Raw genomic sequence first — 15,438 nt, 5'->3', positions numbered from 1 at the left:
ATATGCAATGTGGTTTTACATGGATAGTGAAATGTATTTATATCTAGATAATTCCCATTTTATTTAGTATGTTGAATATTTGTTAAATTCATAAAATTTTATTACACTGATGCCTTTGGGTGAGGACTAATATGTATCTAATTGCACTAATGACTTCAAAGATGCCATAGCTTAGCACTTATCAAAACCCTCTTGAAGGGTATACCCTCTTGGAAATTAATTTTTGATTCTCACAAGCATTATTTTTGAAACATCACCATAACTAATAGAAATTTATTTTTTGACAACAAATATTTTGGAATAAAATAATATTCTTTGAGATAAAAGACCTTCAAAGTTTAGTGAAGTCAAGATTCATAGTTGCAATATTTAGTAAAGGAGATCTTATACTTATAGATGCAGAGGCAGATCTATCAAGAGGTGCAAGTATTGAACCCGCAATCGGAGTGGCATTTAGTTACGAAGATGAAGTTTATGATTATTATAATATGTACACAAAATATCTTTATAACTATCGCAGACCTGGTTTGGATAACCAACTCTCTCATAGGTCTCGAATTTAATGATCTCTCTCTTGTCTCGACCAAATAAATGCTTATATTGTTTTATTGTAGCTAATAACCAAATCTCTCTCCCTTTCTATGTGTGTCTGTGTCTTAAAAAAAAAATGACAAATTGAATAATACCAAAAATCAGAGAATTTCATTAACAAAAGATTACCAACAACGATCAATTACGATCATTTACAAACCACTAGAAAGATACAAAGAGGTTAAACACCTTATAAAATAGGAAAAAATATGATACAAATGAAGCTTCAATAAAGGTAGCCCAATTGAGCTAACTCAAACAACAAGTAATATTTTTCTTTTTGCTTCTTCAAGTTTCATTCAAATGATGCAGCAAATGTCGTCTCCTTTGAGCATGTATTCAAAAGCCTTATTGATCTCTGAGAATGGGACCGAATGTGTGATGAACTTCTCCATGTGATGTATACCTTCTTCATGTATTTGTCGACAACAGATGGAAGATCATAATGTGTCTTATAGTTTCCAAAGAATGTTTCTTTGAGAGTCCTTTCATTGAGCACATTCATGGGGTGTGTCTTGAACACCGCATCCTAGTCAAAACCCCAACAAGCGCAGTTACACCCCACCCCTAATAACAAAATTCCAAACAATAACAGTGTTCAATCAAAATTTTTGTATCTTATGTAATCAAAAGTATACATAAATACATATACAGAAAATTAAAGGCAAACATACTTTCAAAAAAGTGATTCTATTGATCTAAATCAAAATCACAAGAGGAGCCAAACTAATATACAAGATCAAGCAATATATCACAAGAGCATATAATGTTTATGATCATAAAAGGTGTGCTGCACATCCCACTAGAATAAGTAAAAACCCGGTCCCAAAATACTTCAAAATTGATCAAATCTTCAATAGACCACCTAAGATATTTAATCTTTAACTGACTAGCTAAGACACCTCTCTATGGATCTCAAATCTTTAACAGACCAGCTAAGACACCTCACAATATCTTCGAATTTTGCCTCATTTACGATGAAAGTAGTGACATCCGAGTATTATTCAATATCACAAGAAAATAGGTTGCATTACAGCTGAATTTTGAAGATCAAATATTATCAGCATGATGCTCAAAGCAGTTGACTGAGAATTTAATGTTGTCCAAAAGAAAAAAGAACATTTTGTAATCTATTCTCATTTATATTTTTTGGGCTCCTAAAATAAGGGGTCAAACGTATGCTTCCTGCACCTTCGGTCTGTGACCCACTGTGCAAAAGTTTTATTGAGCATGTATTCAAAAGTTTCTTTGATCTCTGAGAATGAGACTGAATGTGTGATGAACTTCTCCATGTGACGTATACTTCTACTTTCGTGTATTTCTACTTTCATGAACTGAGAGTCTTCAGAGCTTATCTGAGCTCAATATGCTTGTTAATATTAATTCAAACAAGAAACAGTCATCTGACTGCACAGGACAATACTGGTACACATGGACATATACACCTGCATGTTATGACCTCCCTACACACTCCTAAGCATCATCTCACATGCACAAATACAGATGCAAACACACATACAAACATTTGCACCAACATATATAGATGCTTGAAAGGTAGAGATGGTTCATGTCAATTGAGGATATCCGACGAAATAATGTTACTTAAGCAGAATTCCATCATTCCATCATGCTACTTAATTAGAATTCCATCATAATCTGTGAGTCGAGAAGAAATGCATAAATCTGAATACCAAGAAGAAAATGGAAGAAAAAAAATAAAAATAGGTTTCACAAGGCGATGGACACATCCACATAGGCATGAGAGGATTTGACATAAGAAACAAAAAAAACCATACCAAAAATCATCAAAATAACTAGGCACACAAAGCCATGATTAACTTATCGAAGCTCCTTTCGAAGCATGAGATCTGGAGGTTTTTTTTGCCAAAAAGAAATGTTTTTAGCCATTTGGCCGGAGATTTACCCATTGTGCCAAAACAAACCAGAAATCACAAGAAGCCTCTTACAACCTACAATAAAAAAACATGAATTCACTTCATCAAATGCTATAATACATTCCCCAAACCCAAATCTTCTACATCCATTTCCCAACTCAATAAATTCATCAAGAGTTAGAAAGTAAACAATATCTAAATTTTTTTAGAAAAATAAAATCAGCACAAGAGCTGTTAAGATTGTCGTCCTCAACAAATAGTGGAAATAATAATTTGTACCCATGCAAATAATAATAATGATAGTAATTCAACACATAAATTACTGAAACCCATTTAAACATTTACAATCAACAGAACAATCATGCAAGAAATCTGGAGAAGAACTATAAAATGTCCTTTCAAACCCAAACTGGAAAAGATCTCCAAGTCATAGTATAAAAACAAAATACAAAAGACATGCTGTAAGAAGCTTAAAATTAACATAATGCACACTATATCAGCTTGCAAAAATTCTTAATTTTACTCTTAACACTTATTCTAGTGTATGATCCAATCGCTATGATCAATTATCAATGAAATAACTTCATTAAAAAAAGCGAACACAATACTTAAGATTAAACCAGAAACTAAAACGGCAAAAAAAAAAAAAAAAATCAAAATTTGGATCTTGGGGTCCAAAGCAGTGCAGGATCCACTGTAAATAATCCCCACATTCACTTTAAAACTAAAGAAAAATACTTCAGAGAACCCAAAAGTGAACTCTAAAGCTCCATCATAAGATCCAAACCTGAGCATGATCCACTAAGAAAAGTTACCATTAAGTGAAAATGCCCCAATAAATAATCCCCACATTCACTTCAATAAAAACATTAGCTGCATTACTAATATTAGTCTCCCTGGATCTGAGACCCACTGAAATAAAAAATGCCAAAATAAATAGATGGGGTGCACTGAAGATTGAAATAAATACATACTGCATCCTTGGCTAAAAAATCAGCAGTAATAAAAACATGATTATTGAACCAGCCATAACAAAAGCAAGCAAAAACAGTCTTACAAATCTCAGATCATGGCCTCCAAATATTGAACCATGTCTTTCGCATAAGTTACAGTAATAGCTTGTCATTCGTTTGTGATTGTTCAGCTACCTTGAATCTTAAGCAAAAGTAAACATGAAATATATGTGCTAGTCTCTATCCCCACGTGTTCAAGACTAAATACCATAACCTAAGCAAAGAGTCTGAAAACGAACAATTCCATGCCCGTAAAATAAAAAAATGTAAAAAACACTAAATTCCATTCGAAAAGGAATACTAATGATAGTAATAACACATCAACTCAGAAAATTTAGCTAATTAACAACAATTCCTTGATGGATTTTATAAATTAAAAAGATAAATAAGGTCAAACACGAATACTCCCAAAAAAAAAAGATAAAAATGAGAGACCTATTGTTCATTAAATGTAATGAGGTATAAGGCCAAAAGGCATACCAAATTATATTCTCAATATCTAAACCCTTGATAGCAATGATCTCATTCAAATGAATGCATAAAGTCCTAAAAATTATTCTCTCTCCCTCATATACCTTTTTAAGCATTTTCTACAGTGATTTATTGAGTATTTTTTTTTTTTCTACACATTTATTTTGCATCTAGCACTGGGAAACAAACGTCTTCATTCACAAATTCTATTTTGAGATCTAATCACAACTTTGGCATTAATTTAGACATTAAAGAAAAATATTGGTGTTTATTCGTGATAGGGTTTGATTTCACTGTCATAAATTGAAATCACCTAATTATTATTAACCCAACGCAAAAATTTTCTCTCCCATATGTAGGTTTCTCTTCCATTTTTTATGATTGATTTCCTATCCCATTTTTTATGATTTATTAGGGAAAAACGTAGGGTTTTTTTGTAACTCTTCAATTTGGGATCTACTAAAAATTTTGAGTTGATTTTTTTTAAAAGAAGGATTTTATTCTTGATTTGGGATTGTTGTTTATTCAGAGATTGTGGACACGTTCGAGCAAAGATTATCATACAAATGAGGATAGATGCAGGCGATTTCAGCAGTGAAAATGAGAGAAAAATGAGTTGAAATTTCAGCAGGGATATGGGGTTTTATTTTACTCAGAAAATAAAATTTTCTAATCAAATTTAGGTTTTTTATGGTGATTTACAGACTATAAATCAAATAAAACTTTGGTTACTCACCGATTTCAGTGCCCTAATCCTGATTCGTCTTCGGTTTTCCTGTTTCTCAGCGGCTCCTTGATATGCCAGCAGAGACATATTACTCCAAGCGAATGAATGCGGGAGAGCACCTGAAAGTTTATTGAGAGAGGAGGTAGAGAGTCAGCCGCCAGGAGAGCCGAACGCGAGCGAGAGAGAAGGAGCTTCGCAGAGGAAGTCCCTGGTTCACAGAGCATGCGGGAGGAGAGGGTAGCGTTGATATTGCCTTAGCTTTGAAGCTTTTCAACTGATATTTGTTTTCGCGCCTGGGTTTTTAAAGTGGATCCATGCCCTACGTTTCCTTAAAAATAAACGGACGATGATTATGTGGGAGGCAAAAAAAACATTGTCCTTTCTCGCCTGTAGGAGTTCGGAAGGTTTTTTTAATTTTTTTTAATTTTTTTATTTTTTTTATTTTTTTCATGTATGAATTTGTTTTTCTTACCGGTCAAAATGAATAGTAATTTCGTTTATCCTCATTATCGTTTAAATTTCATCGTATGATTACGATTGTCTGGTACTGTTTTATTTTTATTTTATTTTACAAATCGGAATGATCTGAAATTTAGAGGGTATATACATTTTACTAAGGCGCATCTAATAAAAATATAAAAACAATTCTTCATGAAAAATAAATTCATCAAAATACCTTCGAAATATTTAGGGGGGTTATTTTGGTAAATTTTTTCATGTAAAATATTAGCAAATTGAATATAAGGAAAATTTCAGATTTAAAATCCAACAAATTTTTTTAAAAAAACTAAGACGAAAATAATCAATAGGGAAAAAATTAAATCCATTCTAATACTAATAAATAAAATAAGAATAATAGAAATTCGGGGCTAAGAGGAAAATGCTAAACCGTCGTTGGGTATAAAAATGCCTTGTACGCGTATTACTTCTTATATAAAAAAAAAAAATGGACAGACAAGAATCACATGGAGATTGAGGAAATTACCTATTAAAAAAATTTGCCCAATAGAATTCCAGAGAACCTCAAAGCTTAGGAAATGGATGGATTAGGTATTTGTGCACTGCTAGCTTGCGTAAACCACCAAGAGAGAGAGAGGCCACATTGATTGAGAGAGAGAGAGAAAGAGATTTATGGAAATAGAATGACCCAAATGGAAATATATAAAATTAAGATAAATAAATAATTTACATGTAAATCTGTTAAGAGGGAAAATGGAGAAAAACAGAAAAGTAATCATTCCATAAATATAGGAGTTAAGGGAAATAAATGTGACTATCTATAACTACTTAGAGAGAGAGAGAAAATCGATTGAAAAGAAACAAAAAATAAAAGATTTGCATGTAAAACTGTAGAGAGAGAGTAATTATTCCATAATATGGGGTTAAGGGAAATAAATAAAAATTTGACTAATTGAAAGAGAGAGAGAAAGAGAGCGAAGGAGAGAGAATACAATGAAAGAGATAGAGAGAAACTTCAATGAAAAAGAGAGAGGGAATATCAATAAACAGTGATAAATATAATAGAAGTTGGGAAGACACAAATTTATTGGGAAAAAATAGGAATAAAATAACAAATAAAAGACAAAATTAAAAAGTAAAAAGAACTCTTGGGAAAAAAAGAAGAAGAGAGGTCCTCCTCTCACTTTATATATATAATAATAGATAATAGATACATAGATGACATTCTATTATGGGAAGACATTAGTAGCCTAATGATAAGTTTAACTCATAACAGGGGGATATAGATTGATGACAACATGTTAATACTAATTAGCTGCCATTAGAAGAATTAAGGCCGGAGTTAAACTCGGATTTCAACTCATATAGACCATTAATGTGCTATTACAGAGTTATATGTCCTTTATAAAAATGAGGTTAATCTCCTTAAGAAAGATATAAGGAAGGATGAAAAAGATATGTAAGGTGAATGAGATTTACCAAAAAAAAGAACTAAGATGTTTGCCTATCACCAAGTGACATGGTCTATAAGATTCGGTGTGGAACCTTATGTCCATCGTGTGATCTAAGGACATATCAAAATAAAAAGCTTGTCAATATCAATTTTTATTTATATTTATATTTTTAGTAGTATTTTTTATTGGGACAAACATTGTATGGTGAAATTTTTATAATGGCTCGAAAGTTTGTTCAGCTGTTGATTATGAAATTTGGAGCTCTAAAAATGGTGCTAATCTAACATATTTATAAACACATAAAAATGGATGATCTGGAAAGTATCATAGTACACTATTTTTAGATCCTAGATATCGGGTTTTTTTTCCTCTTTTAGATTTTAGATCTTAGATATTTTTCTTTTTTTTTCTTTTAGATGCATGATTGTCTAAATCGAGATGACCAATTTGAATATTTTATAGTGCTATTGATTTACTCGTCACTGCAAAGCCTAGGACTTGTATATACCTGTTCTTTACCTTAAATTATGTATGTCATTTTTTGCCCATAACTTCCAGGCTTAAACTATAAATATGCTAAGGTCCATTTCCACCCTAAGCCAAGAAGCACTAGGATTTGTTCGGTAGACTTCTGCTAACAGTGTAGACCCACGTCATTTTTTGCCCTTTACTTTGAAAGTTAATCTTAAACATGTTTAGGTCCCTTCAACACGAAGCCAAGAAGCATATGCTTAGTTTGATAGATAGTAAGGGGCCATTAATTACAAGTTCACAACCAATATTGTTTTCTCCCATGTTTACAAATTCTTCTAAGAAGCATCTGTTCAAGTCTAGCTACTCATAATTTATTCGGAAATGCATCAAAACACTCCCGACCCTCCTTTTTTCCAAAAAAAAGAAAAAGAAAAAGAAAAAGAAAAAAAACAAAGCAAAAACAAAAACAACCATGTTATGCCCTTATTTCAAAACTAACCGAATGGTAAACAAAACTACCTGAAGATTCAAACTTGGCATAACGTTCAGTATGGTTCAACATTTCAAACAATTTATATTGTGAAACATGATAATACATATGTTGGTGATTACATTAGGTGAGGCCATTGTTATAGTAATGAGCAAATAGCTCAAAAGGATACTTCAAAAAAGTCAATGAGACCCCACTAAAGATCGGAAAAAATAGGTGATGGACGTTTTTCGGGCTGATAACAAAAACAAATCAGCATAAAATATGTAAGAAATTTGGCAGTAACATTTGATGATTGTTTCTTGTTGCGGCAAACACCCCCCATGAAACAAATTTAATACTTTAAACCTAATTTGCTGTCATAGACAAATCAGATTTAAAAAATACCAAAACCTATTGGCAGTGTACGTCCATGAGGCCTCACATTTCCTCACCTCTTTTTATGGGAGGAATCCTATGGGTACTGGTTTTAATGTTGTTAAAAGATTTTATTAAAAATAATATATAAAATAAATAATTATTTTTTCAAGTTTTTTTATAGTTCATGTGAGATGACGATAAGCATCACTAAGATTTGGGTGGTTGTTTCTCAAAAAGTTGTTGAGAAATGGAACATTGGGCCTATTTTCTTTCCTATAAATATGGAAAGTTAGAGAGAAGAAAATACAATGAAAATTGCATAGCCTCCTGTGTTTACATAAAGCTTCTCTTCTTTCTCTAAAGGTTTTTTTTTTCTTTGGGACAAATGTTTAAAACTGTTATTGATGACTAATTAAAAGATATTACATCAGAGGAGATCAAAAGCGAAGGCAACGAAGCACCTCCCTTAGCCAAAGAGTCAGCTAGTGAGTTTGCGTCTAGGTAAACATCGGAGAAGGAAAAAGAAAATAGTTCGACCAAATCCATGATTTGCAACCAAAGATAACGGAGCTCTCATGGAACCGGTTATTCTTTTTTGCACCACTTAATCACATTCAAAGAATCCCCTTCAACCCAAACATTAGTTCTCAGATTCTTCTCAAATAAAATTTTCACCCCAAACAACAGAGCACTTAATTCAGCATAATTTACTATATTGTCCCCAATCGGACCAGCAAAGGAGAGAATCATGGAACCCAAGGAATCACGCACTACACCACCAATTCCAGCAATACCTGGGTTTCCCAGAGAACTCCCATCAAAGTTAAACTTAATACTTCCAGCAGAAGGAGCAGTCCAAAAATATCGTGGTCTACTACGAGCACACCCAAGGAGAAAGAGGCTGCTAAGGTTTATCATCACATCAACTTTTGAAATCCCCCACCCTTCTTTTGTCACAGACAACCATAACCAAATCGAGTGCTTGATGTTGGTTAAAAGTTTCTCAAAGGGTAGGGAGTTACCTTCAAAGGTTTTTCTATTCCTCTCCATCTAGGTTTCCCAAAGGATGACAACTTTAGAGATTTTTCAAATTGATTTACCTGTCACAGGCAAATGGGCGATGGAGAATTTACAAACAATCCCTTCAACCAATTGAGGAAGCACCATATGAACCCTAGGAGTGCCAAACAACCAGTTCCAAATTTGTGCTGTAAAAAAACAGTGAATAAGCAAGTGTGCACCCGACTTCCCATTAGCTTTACACAGTAAACAGACATTGGGCAAGATTTTTTCCCTTTTGTCAAGTTGTCAATGGTTAAAATCTTATTTAGAGATACAACCGAATAAAACCATGCACCTTATGCGGGATAGGCCACTTCCAAATTTGTGCTACTTTTGGATTGGACCATCTCAGCCTATCGTGAAACAATATAACAAAGAACATCCCATCACTTTTGGTCTCCCAAATAATTTCATCATCTGCTTTAACTGCAACATATGCTTTATCCAAAGTTTCCATTAAAGCTCACCATTGGGAAAGAAGGACAATGCTCAGCCGGGCATAAGATAGAGAAATATTCCAAGAAGTTTGCATACCCCTTCTTTTTAGAGTATCACTAACTGTCAAATTGGGCTGGGTAATCCCCTATCCATTTATGGTGCCATAAAAGTTCTTGACTGCCACAACCAATATTCCACCTATAATATTCTGAAACAAGCAGCCTACATTTGTAGATAACCTTCCAAACCTATGACACTTCCCTCTCATGTCCATTACCCAACCACATTCGGAATCTATCTATCCCATATTTAGCCAAAAGTACTTTAAACCAAAGATGGTTTTTGAACTGTAAACTTCGCCACTACCATTTACATAAAAGTGTCTGGTTAAACACCCTTATCTTTCTTATACCCAAACCTTCTTCTTTCTTCAGCGTACAAACTTTATCCCACCTTAGCAAGTGAAACTTCTTTATATCAAGGCTAGAACCTCACAAGAAGTCTCGCATCATTTTCTCTAATTTTTGTGCAACTGAAGCATGCATATTTATCAAAGATATTTGATAGATTGGGAGATTGGCTAGACAAGATCTCAGCAATGTGACCCTTCCACCAAACGAGAGGTATTTGTGCTTCCAAAGATCCAATTTAAATTGAACTCTTTCAAGCACAATATCCCTGACTTCAATAGAAAGTCTCAAATCCAAGATAGGAATACCAAGATAAGTAATAGGAAAGGTTCCTACCTTACACCCCATCAAATGTGCTAACTCATATCTCACTTCCTCAGAACAGTTAATCCCAACCATGGAAGACTTATGGAAATTAACTTTAAGTCCCAAAGTAACTTTACAAATTTCCAAGAATCTGACAATATTTGAAACTTGTGATGACTCTGCCTCACAGAAAATAAAGGTATCATCAGCATATTGAAGATGGAAGATTTGAATATTAGAGTTAGAACCTGAAATCCAGTAAAATGACCCAAAGTTTCTACCCTATTTAGCATTAAACTAAAACATTCAACATAGATTGTAAAGAGGAAAGGAAAGAGAGGATCCCCTTATTGCAACCCTCTAGAGGCATTGAAGAAACCAGTGGGACTACCTTTAAAAAGGACTGATAAATGTACAGAAGAAAGGCACCCAAAAATCCATGACCTCCATCTCTCACCAAAGCCCATTGCCCATAGAATTTCTAATAAGACTCCCCATTCGACCTGGTCATAAGCTTTTTCTATATCCAGCTTAAAGAGAATACCCGGGTTCTTGCTAATAACTCTAGAATGAATGCATTCTTGGGCCACCAATACACTATCCGTAATTTGATGATCCTGGATAAAAGCGGACTGGGTACTAGAGATGAGAAGAGGCAGAACCACTTTCAACCTCTCTGCCAATACTTTTGCAACAATCTTATACAAACTAGTCAATAGACTGATTAGTTTGATATCTGAGAGATTTGAGATCATCTTCTTCTTCGGTACCAGAGCCAAAAAGGTAGAATTTACCCCTTTAAAAATTTTCCCCCTGATTATAAAGCTTTTAACAAATTCTAAGACTTCCCCTTTAACCAAATTCCAGAATTTATAAAAACAAACCATAGGGAAGCCATCAGGTCCTGGCGCCTTGTCTCCAGGTCAAGCAAAGACTATCTTATGTAACTCCTTTCTTGTAACCTCCCTTTCCAACTCATATTTCAATTATAAAGACAAACTTTTGAATGAGACTCTATTCAAAGAAGGGGTAACATTTACTTCTTTAGTGAAAGCTTTTTTAAAATAATTTATCACTGCATTTTCAACTGCATTTTCATTCTCTGAGTCAATACCAGGAATTGATAAGCCTGAGATATCATTTTACCTCCTCGCACTAGCAATTGCATGAAAAAACTTAGTATTTAGATCCCCTTCTTTAAGCCATTTAGCCAGTAAATCTCCTCAGATTTACGAAGCTTCTCCAATTCCATACATTTCAAGTTGCGCTCCAAAAGAGCCTGTTCAAATAGTACCCCAGCATCCTGGGTACTCAGATCTAAAGCCTACAAATCTGACATTACCGCATCAATTTTGGCCTTAATATCGAATTTGTTATCTCGTTTCCATTTAATCAATTTGTGCTTGATATTTAAAAGCTTACTATTCAACTGGTAGCTTGAACGACTGTATTCACCCAAGTACTTCTAATAAGGTCAACCACCTCTTTCTCTTGTAGCCAACTCAAATCCAACCTGAATGGCTTAGGACCCCCTTTCAACAATCCAGTATGAAGAAGTATAGGACAATGATCCAAGGAAAGTCTCGGAAGAGCCCTAACAAAAGATAAAGGATACTCTTCCAGCCATTCCATAGATAGCAGAAATCTATCCAGCTTAGACATGGCCAAGTTAGACAAACTATTATTGGACCAGGTGAATCTAGCACCAATAATAGGGGGGTCCATAAAAAGAATGATTCTCTATAAACCTATTAAACCATCTCATTGAAGTATTAATAGGATTTGCCGACAAATAATCATCAGACTACCTAATTAAATTAAAATCTCCACCCACAATCACAAGAAATTCAAACGATTGAACAATAGAACTTAAATCAAAGAGAAAACATTCTTTCAGAGCCAACAAAGAGGGTCCACACACATTCACAAAGTTCCATTTAAACCCCACTTTCGGACCACAAAAACTCAATAGCAAAAAGAAATCCTTCTTAATTGTGGCAAAATTATGAATAACTGTGGGATCCCATAATACCCACAAGCCACCAGATGCTCCACAAGCATCAATACCAGCAAAAGCTACTGCACCAGGGCCCCAAATCTTTCTAACCCCTGAAACATTAGGGCTAGGGAGTTTGGTCTCTTGAAGTATCAAAACCACAAGTTTAAATTTAGAAACTAAAAAAAGAATATCCCTTTTCCTTAACGGGTTACCCAAACCTCTAACATTCTAAGAGATAAACTTCATTAAAGAGGAGCGGGTAAGAGGATGAAACTGGTCCATCAAGACCAGAGGCCAAATGCAACTCCTCCATCATCAAATCAGCAACCTGTTCTTCATCACTGGAGGAAGAGCTTAGCTCAGAGTCCACATCTACCACTAAGTTATATCGGAAAATGATCGCAGCCGACGGGTCCCTTTTGATGACACCCCGAGCTTGGAGTCTTACAGACGAACGAATATCATGCACAAAGTTTTTAGCATCAGCCTTCTTCTTCTTTCCCTTTTCAACAGATTTAACTGGTGTCTTGGTGACCGACTTCGGTGGATCAACTCCTTTTGCAACATTTGAGACCTTAGCTCGGCGCCTCTCCTTAATCCCTTCCATCACTATTGCAAGAGGCACGTTATCCATGCCCATATCAAAGATAATTTAGTCCACCAAAGGTGTACCATCGGGAATCTTATGATCCCCCATCGAAGGCTGAGCAGGACCATTCTCCAAACGATGGGGGGACTGGACCTGTACCCCTTGGGGAACCACCTCTAAAGGAACCGCTTCCACCGAGTCAGAGGCATCCAAACCTCCACCGAGAGATTCAACACTCAAACACGGTTCATACGCCAGTAGAGAAGGAGAGCCCAGCATGGGATCTTCTTCAAGGACAACAATACCCATGGGGTCAATCAGAATGGGGTCAATAAGAAAAGGGTCAAAACGGGACCTGGACTTCTTTCCCAATCCTTTAGTAGAAGCTAGGCGAGAGAGTAGAGGATGCATCTTCTATTTCAATAGTGTAGCGAGGAACAACGTAGAAGCTTTCTGTTTCGCACCCCACACCGAAATTCTTCGTTGCGCTAGAAGACACAGCAAGCCAACGAAGACTGTAAGGGTTTTAAACAGGTGGTGTTTGAGCTCTACCTCCTTCCAAAGATGTATCAGAGAGAATGGGCTTTTTGCCACTGCAGAATTGAAATCTAGGGAAGGTGTACATGCCATGTTATGGCATATGATATACTGGATATCTGCCCCGTCCTCTTCGGTACTTCCTCCTGCGTCCAATCTATCTTTTTGGAAACATTTTCAGTATGGATATTTGCTGCACCTACCAGACCATCAAAAGAACGTGGTGAACCTTCCTTAATGTGGCGGTTACCCAAAATTGCCTCCCCACGATACTTGTATCCATTATCCATATCTTTAAAACTCATTTCTGGCTGATTACGGAACTACACTGAGAAACCCTTCGAAAAATCCGAAAACCTACCAACTGGAATCCATAGCTTACTAATCTTGGGTTTTTCAAAAAATTGAAAATTGAAAATTGAAATTCCCTTGTTTCCGGATTTTCTGCAACCCTTCACTGCGTCGAGGGATGCCGAAAGAATTTCCAATCATCTTTTCCAATTAACTGAGCCTATCATAATTCCCACCTCCAGCTCGCAACTTATCCTAGACACACACAGAGAAAGCAGAATTATCATCATCAGTAATTGAGATTTCAAAAAAGTCATCATTGATACAAATCATGATAGTTCTTGGTATATGCATCTTCGTACCAAACTCCATTTTCACATGTACAAAATGACAGCATGGACTGAGAAAGGAGTTCCAATCCAGATCCCGATAATTGCCAAAACAACCTGCTATTTTTTTAATAATAGCTAGATTCCATGCTGATAATGGAAGACCCCAAAGCTTAATCCAAATAGACCTCTTCGCATGAAAAGAAGCATGATCCGAGGCCTTCCATAGGTCCAACGAAAGCAGACTACCTCTGACTCTGCAGAACCTATTAGATAGCGCCCTACCAATTTTCTCTTGGGACCGAAGCTTGAAAACTACTTTGTTGGGACCAATGTTCTTAACATCTGGTCGATAAGATAACTCCCACCCTCGCTGAGCCCATTCAGAGATGCCAAAAAAATCCTTAATAGGGGGGGAAAAGGAGCCCGAGATAAAGAACTCAGTTTTAATCTCAAGCAACTCCCATTCCGTGTGATTAACAAAAATCACCTGGGGAAGAATGTTCACAGCTTCAAAACCCTTCACCACTTCCTCTTTTTTATTTGCAACAGCTAATTTCCAATCCATTGAGTCATCTCCTCTCATTTACCTGTAGATAATTTGATAAATTGAAACCCCAAATGATTTCAATGAGATGGCCCATGTCCAATGATCCAATCACCGAGGTACCACTCCTTGCAAGTTTCTCTTTCTAAGGGTGCATTAATAGTATCTGAGCCATTCTCTTCTCTAATTCCAAAGGAGCTTTATAGTTTCTCCATTTTGTCTCTCTAATTCCCCATAGGTGAGGCAACGATCTATGGTCTCCCCTAATGGTTTTTTTATGACTAAAGTGTAATTGTGAAGACTGCAAAGGCCTATCATCTATAAGTATTATAGGGTATCAGACGTCTATCGAAACCCAAGAAAATCTTCCCCACTTTTTTCCCCTAGTTCACCTCTTCCACCCCCCTCTCTCTCAGCTTCCCTTGGGCCCTCGTAACTCTTACCTCAGGTCTAAGGCTTAGCTGGAGATCAAGGCTTCCTAACTTGCTGCTTCATTCTCTGTTGCATTGTTCTTTGCAAAAGCCCACACTGATCCAAGCAAAAAAACCCTCGAAAATTAGGGTTCGAGCACAAGATGCCCTAGAAATTTAAGGGTTTTCGTGGGAAAAACCAGAGCAATGTTTACTTTTCCAAAACCTTACCAGTAAATTATTTTGAATCACTCCACCCCAATTTCTTTTACCCAAGCCATTACTGTAGCTTCCTCCACCCATTCGTAGATTTTCTCTAAAGGGTTCTTGAATCAATAAATGGGCTCTGTGATCATCAGACTCACAACATATTGTCTCTCAAATCTAGGCTTGGCACTCATCCTCGCTCCAACAATTTTTTCTTTCACTAATATCAGAGTGATTCAAGTTCTATCTTACTCACATTCTGGAATTTTTTTAATGCTAGTACTTCTCTTATTACCATCTCTCCCACAGTGGCTATTTGTGATTCATGCTCTGGTGAATATTTTGTTCATCTTCTAGATTTAGGCACAATAATTATTTT

At 35.6% G+C, this 15,438-nt stretch overlaps 1 long non-coding RNA gene across 1 annotated transcript; it reads right to left on the bottom strand.

Moving 5' to 3' along the window:
- Window positions 1-680: 680 nt before the first annotated feature.
- Window positions 681-4,974, bottom strand: LOC110006374 (uncharacterized). The gene is made up of 2 exons (XR_002279290.2): window positions 4,707-4,974; window positions 681-1,158 (listed from the first exon to the last, which is right to left on the bottom strand). It is a non-coding gene; the product is annotated as an uncharacterized LOC110006374 (long non-coding RNA).
- Between the last annotated feature and the right edge of the window lie 10,464 nt (window positions 4,975-15,438).

This window comes from Amborella trichopoda, chromosome 4 (genome assembly GCF_054954075.1).
Source record: "Amborella trichopoda isolate Santa Cruz 75 chromosome 4, AtrichopodaSantaCruz75HAP2 v2.0, whole genome shotgun sequence".
In the NCBI taxonomy this organism is placed as follows: Eukaryota; Viridiplantae; Streptophyta; class Magnoliopsida; order Amborellales; family Amborellaceae; genus Amborella; species Amborella trichopoda.
This window is presented reverse-complemented; position numbering and strand designations above follow the sequence as displayed.